Source organism: Macaca mulatta, chromosome 13, assembly GCF_049350105.2.
Source record: "Macaca mulatta isolate MMU2019108-1 chromosome 13, T2T-MMU8v2.0, whole genome shotgun sequence".
In the NCBI taxonomy this organism is placed as follows: Eukaryota; Metazoa; Chordata; class Mammalia; order Primates; family Cercopithecidae; genus Macaca; species Macaca mulatta.
The window spans coordinates 99805241-99811602 of NC_133418.1; the positions used below are offsets into that span (position 1 = coordinate 99805241).

The 6362-nt window shown below is 49.2% G+C and overlaps 1 long non-coding RNA gene across 1 annotated transcript; it reads left to right on the top strand.

Annotated features, from left to right (window-relative positions):
- Positions 1 to 300: 300 nt before the first annotated feature.
- LOC114671755 (uncharacterized) lies at positions 301 to 4652 on the top strand. Its single transcript, XR_003721837.2, has 4 exons — positions 301 to 557; positions 2442 to 2594; positions 3549 to 4105; positions 4412 to 4652. It is a non-coding gene; the product is annotated as an uncharacterized LOC114671755 (long non-coding RNA).
- The last annotated feature ends 1710 nt before the right edge of the window (positions 4653 to 6362 follow it).

Consider the following 6362-nt stretch of genomic DNA (forward strand, 5'->3'; position numbering starts at 1 on the left):
TGATTATGCCTAGGGCACGTTTATTCTTTTGAATTATTTTATTAGGCTACATTCCCAGGGAGTGGGATGCCTGGGTATAAGGTTCTGGACCTTTATGACTGTATTAGGTATTATTAATTTAATATTATGTCTTTATTATTGCCCTTTCTAAGGTACAGATCGGCTTTTCCCCAAGTGAGCAAAAGTTCTCTGGCGCGCCTTTCAGCATTCAGATTTGTGGGGGAGAACCAAGGCCCCCCACCTGTTGCCGCCTGCACAGTGTCCGGCCAGAGATTTGAGTGGCAGAATGGCAGGGGCAGTAGAGTGCAGCTAGAGGAGCAGTCACGGGCGTTACCCTCCCACGGGGCCCGGGCGGGCGTCCGGGGACCTCCTGGGACTCGGTGGCGCGGACGACCTTCTCCCCAGAGAGACAGAGCAGCAGCGACCCTGAGGGGCCCTTCTGGGCCATGAGGGCGCGAGGCTTTCTTGAAAACAGAGCAGCCTCTGCTTACCCTGCAGGCGCTCTGGAGCTGCAGGAGGCCGTTTCCAGAAAGCACCGGATTCAGCCTAAAGCAGTGGTGAGACCGCTGCGTCCCTCTGGCTCCCGGTGGGGAGGCCCTGGGTCCCGGGCCCCAAGGCTCGCGGGCGATCGCCGCCTGGGAGGCGCCGCTGGGGAAGCCCGAGGCCCGGGCGTCCCCAGAGCCGTCAGCGGCTCTGCGTCCCAGTCCCGGGCGAGCGCCGTGCAGAGGGCCGGGTACCCAGCGCCTGGGTGGGGAAGCGCGGCCTCGCCATCTTGCTGGGCCGCGGGCGCTCGGCGCAGGCGTGGGCGCCTGTGCAGTGTTCACCTCTTTTGGATTTTATTCTCATGTTTCATTTAATTTAACTCATTTAAAAATTTTTTCTTTTACTTTTTCTTTCATTTTAGTTTTGTTTTAAATTTTATTAATTTATTTCATTAAATTTAAATTTTGTTAATTTAATTTTAGTTTTAGGGTTGGTTTTTTTTCCCCCCACCCCCAGTTTGGATTGCCAGATTAAATGCAGGACGTCCAGTTAAATTCAAATTTTAGATAAGCAACAGATACATTTTTAGTATAAATCTATCCTGTTTAGGATGTCCTACTTAGTATCAGAATGTCACCAGCGTTTTGTCCTGGTTTTTTGTTTGTTTTTTGAGACAAGGCCTTGTTTTGTTGCCCAGGCTGGGGTGCAGTGGCAAAATCATAGTTTACTGCGGCCTCCAACTCCTGGACTCAAGGGATCCTCCTGCCTCAGCCTCCAGAATAGATGTATACCACTACACTCAGCTAGTCTTTGTATTTTTTTGTAGAGATGGGGTCTCACTATGTTGCCCAAGCTAGTCTCAAACTCCTGGGCTCAAGTGATTCTCCTGCCTTGGTCTCCCAAATTGCTGGGATTCCAGGCATGAGCCACCACTCCTGGCCTGGCCTGTATTTTTATTTGCTAAATCTGGCAACCCAATTTGTGGTAGAACCCCTTCTTTGGAGGACATCTGACTCAGAACCCTAATACCTACCCAATGACAGTGGGTGGTCTGTGTGAACTGGGGCCAGGACCAGGGGGTGCAGGAATGTGAGTGTCACTCAGTGTCTCCTAGATTGGCCTGAGGAACCCCCTGAGCAGAACTGACCAACTGAAGCTCTCTTAAGCGGCTGAACTCCCCGAGGGCAAGTCAGCAATAACCTCACCAGATAGGCTCTGTACATTGGATTATTCCAGCCATGGCTGGCTCCTGTCCTCTCAAAAGTCCCTCACGGGCTGTGCGCGGTGGCTCATGCCTGTAATTCCAACACTTTGAGAGGCCTCACTTGAGACCAGGAGTTCAAGACCAGCCTGTCCAACATGGCGAAACCCCGTCTCCACTAAAAATACAAAAAATTAGCCAGGCATGGTGGCACACGCCTTTAATCCCAGCTACTTGGGAGTCTGAGGCACAAGAATGGCTTGAACCTGGGAGGTGGAGCTTGCAGTGAACCAAGATCGGGCCACTGCACTCCAGCCTGGGCGACAGAGCGAGACTCTGTCTCAAAAAAAAAAAAAAAAAAAAAAAAATCCCTCAGGCCTATATCCTGTGAGCAACAAGCTCTGAAGGAGGGGCCCAGGTCTGCCACTATGGGATGTGGGCAAGTCACTGGCCTCAGTTTCTCCATCTGTGAAATGGGGCTGTTGTTTGGACTACTGGAGATAAGCTATGTGAAAGTGCCTGGTGAACCTGGAAACCCAGAGACTCTAAAGCATGCTTTTTCTTGTCAGCTTTACTGAGGCATAATTCACAAACAGTGACATTCTCCAATTTTAAATATGCAACTCAATGCATTTTGACTGATGTTTACAGTTGTATGACCACCACAATTGCATATATATATACACACACACACATATATATGTATATATGTATTTGAGGTCAACAAACATGTGCTGAGCATCTGCTATATCCTAAGCTCTAGGGTGTGCCAGGTACCCAGCTCACAGAGTTGAAGGCCACAGCCCTTCTTTGAGGAATTCCGGGTCTGGTGGAGAAGCGGACCACGTGTATTTGACCACCACACACCTATGTGAGCAGCAGCTCAGGAAGGAACACGGGGGCCAGCGAGGTATGAGGCCACTCTTCTGGCTCTAACGCCCTAAGCATTTAGTCTGGCCACCTCTAACACAGCCACATCAAGCCCTCAGTCCCACCCTTACTGGGTCCAGAATACCTGTGCAAAGCCACATCCTTTTTCCTCTTTTATCTGGCAGAGGCTCATTCCTCTCCATGTTTCAACGCCCAACCCAGATGTTGCCTCCTCTGAGAAGCCACACTGATTTTCCTGGTGATTCTGGGACAGATTTGTGGCTCCTGCTCATTGGGCCTGCAGGTGCTGAGGGCTGGAGGGAGGCAGAGTCTTAAAAAGGGGGCACCCAGTGGGAAGGGCCATGGGATGGGTCAGGGGAGGATCATGTCCTGTAACAGGAGATGCGAACGGCAGGGCGGGATGTGGAGGTTCAGGGCCAGCCCAGGAGGCTGGGGGCCAGGGCTCAGGGTGCAGGTGGGGGTCCGAGCAGCCTTCCTTCTGGGCCCGTCTGCCCAGCCAGGAGAATCTGTCGGTACCTGGAGAGAACCAGGGCAGGGGGAGGGTGAAGGTGTGCACAGCGGGTGGTGCGACCGACGGGAAGGGGCCCCGCCTGCAGATCTTCCCCATCTCGCGTGAACCAAGGAGTTATAGTTAGAAGGCACCCATTCAAGTCCTCATTCAGCAAGTGCCACGCAGGCTCCTGGCTACCTCCCTGTGCCCAGGAGGGTGGGTAGTGGTGGGTGGTGGGCAGAGTTGGCCCAAACTCTGCTGTCATCTCTGAGGCTTTTCCAGACTCTGGCTCTGTGCCTTGTGCTACGTTAGCCCATGGGAGCCTGGATTCTGAGACTGAGGTCTTATGGGATGTCATTTGTCCTGGGGCAGAAAGATGGGATGGGAGAGTGGCCGTGGAAACAGAGAATAGTTCTGTTCTCACTATCCCTCCTGTCAGTTTTGCCTTTTAAGTAAATCTGGAATCCATTTGTTTCTTTTCAGCTAGCAGTGCCACCATTCCAGCGGCACCATGTTGTACCTGGATGGCCACGGATCTCCCCATAACTCACTTATGCCCTTGTGGTCAGTTCAGGCCACTGCAGTCTGCGTGATCTGAAAGCAGTAGTAGTAGCAGCAGCAGCGGCGGCGGCGGCGGCGGCGGCGGCGGCGGCGGCGGCGGCGACTTTTGGTACTATTTCAAAAAGTAGGTGGGGTGTGGTGGCTCAGGTCTGTAATCCCAGCACTTTGGGAGGCCAAGGCAGGAGGATCGCTTGAGCTCAGGAGCCTGAGACCAGCCTGGGCAACATAGCGAGACCTTATCTCTACTGAAAAACAACAACAACAACAATTAGCCAGGTGTGGTGACACGGGCCTGTAGTCGCAGCTACTCAGGAGGCTGAGGTGGGAGGATTGCTTGAGCCTGGGAGATTCAGGCTGTAGCGAGCTATAATCGCACCATGGCACTCCCACTTGGGCAACAGAGTAAGACCCTGTCTCAAAAAGCAAGCAAACAAACAATGATTAAAAGCAAAACAAAACAAAACAAAAAACCCTCAAAAGCAATACCTTCTTTTTTGGAGACAGAGTCTTACTCTGCCATTCAGGCTGGAGTGCAGTGGTGCAGTCTTGGCTCATTGCCACCTCCGACTCCCAGGTTCAAGTGATTCTCCTGCCTCAGCTTCCCGAGTAGCTGGGATTACAGGTGCGCATCACTGCACCCAGCTAATTTTTGTATTTTTAGCAGAGACGGGGTTTCGCCATGTTGGCTGGGTTGGTCTTGAACTCCTAACCTCAGGTGATCCACCTGCCTCAGCCTCTCAAAGTTCTGGGATTACAGGCATGAGCCACGCACCTCGCCTCAAAAGCAATACCTTCTTATGGCAATAACTCAAATACTAAAATAGGATTTTAGGTAAAAGTCAAAGACAGATCCCCTTTTCCCTCACCCCCAACCTCCAGCCTGCTTCTCAGAGCAGCTTGTTCATTCTGTAACACTTCTGATTTTTTTCAAAGTCTGTCAGTGATTTTCTACGTGTGTGTACATATAATTGCGTGTATATCGTTCTATAGGTGCGTATGTATGTAACCTTAAAAATCAAATGATCCGGACTTCGGCACTGTGTCTTTTTCATTTGAAAGTGCCTGCTGGGGCTCTGTTCACATCAACATGCCTGAGGATTGCCGTCCTTGTTTCTCAGCGTTTTGCTCTTACAGATAATGCTGCAGTGAAATCAATCCTTAGACGTGGAATTGCAGGCTTCCAGGGATGCGCACTTAAAATGTTGATAGCTAGTGCAAATTGCCTTTCACAATGGCTCTACTGATTTCCATTTGCATAAATAATCCAATCTTTCTCCTCACTCTTAAAAACGCTTCCCCATCTGATAGGTGAAAAATGGCATCTTACCTTCATTTGTCTTTTAAAAATTATGAGGCCAAGCGCAGTGGCTCATGCCTGTAATCCCAGCACTTTGGGAGGCCGAGGCGGGAGAATCACTTGAGGTCAAGAGTTCGAGACCAGCCTGGCCAACATGATGAAACACTGTCTCTACTAAAAATTCCAAAAAAGAAAAGAAAATTAGCCGGGCATGGTGGTGGGCACCTGTAGTCCCAGCTACTCAGGAGGCTGAGGCAGGAGAATCACTTGAACCCAGGAGGCAGAGGTTGCAGTGAGCCAAGATTGCGCCACTGCACTCCAGGCTGGGTAACAGAGTGAAACTCTGTCTCAAAAAAAAAAAAAAAAAAAAAAAGAAAAGAAAAGAAAAAATTATGAGTGAAGTGGAGCATTTGACATATCTCTTATACATGTGAATCTTTTTCTGCTGTGTGTTCTCTTGCTTCTTCTTTCCATTGGGTTCTTTATCTGTGGTTTATTGATTTCTTTTCTTTTCTTTTTTCTTTTCTTTTCTTAGATGGAGTCTTGCTCTGTCAGCCAGGCTGGAGTGCAGTAGCGTGATTATCTCGGTTCACTGCAACCTCCACCTCCTGAGTTCAAGTAATTCTCCTGCCTCAGCCTTCTGAGTAGCTGGAGTTACAGGTGCCCGCCACCATGCCTGGCTAATTTTTGTATTCTTAGAAGAGACGGAGTTTTGCCATATTGGCCAGGCTGGTCTCGAACTCCTGAGCTCAAGTGATCCTCCTGCCTTGGCCTCCCTAAATTCTGGGATTATAGGCGTGAGCCACCACGCCTGGCCAGTTTATTGATTTCTTTTTTTCTTTTCTTTTCTTTTCTTTTCTTTTCTTTTTTAAATGGAGTCTCCCTCTTGTTGCCCAGGCTGGAGTGCAATGGTGGGATCTTGGCTCACTGCAACCTCTGCCTCCTGGGTTCAAGCGATTTTCTTGCCTCAGCCTCCAAAGTAGCTGGGATTACAGACATGAGCCACCATGCCCGGCCTGGTTTTTTTGATTTCTAAGCATTCTTTGTAGTTGAGGAATTGGCACATGGACTCTCACATTGTGGCAAATGTTTCCCCCAACTAATCTGTTGTCTTTATGTATTTTTGTCATAAGGAGTTTTACATCTTTTAGACTCAAAGTAAGAATAGAGTCATGTTTTGTTCTCATGCACTGATGATTCCACTTGTACATTTACGTTTTTGGTCTACCTGCAGTTTATTTTGATGTCAAGGAGAAAGGTGTGGATCCACATTTAATTGTTTTCTAGGTGGCCAGTCATTTCCCCAATACTATTTACTGAATAATCCATTTTCCTGACTGCTGTCATTCTTCCTTTATCATATTCTAAATTTCCACATATAGTTGGGTCTATTTCAGTGTCTCTGTGGTGTTCTGTTAATCTTACTGCCTATTCTTGTA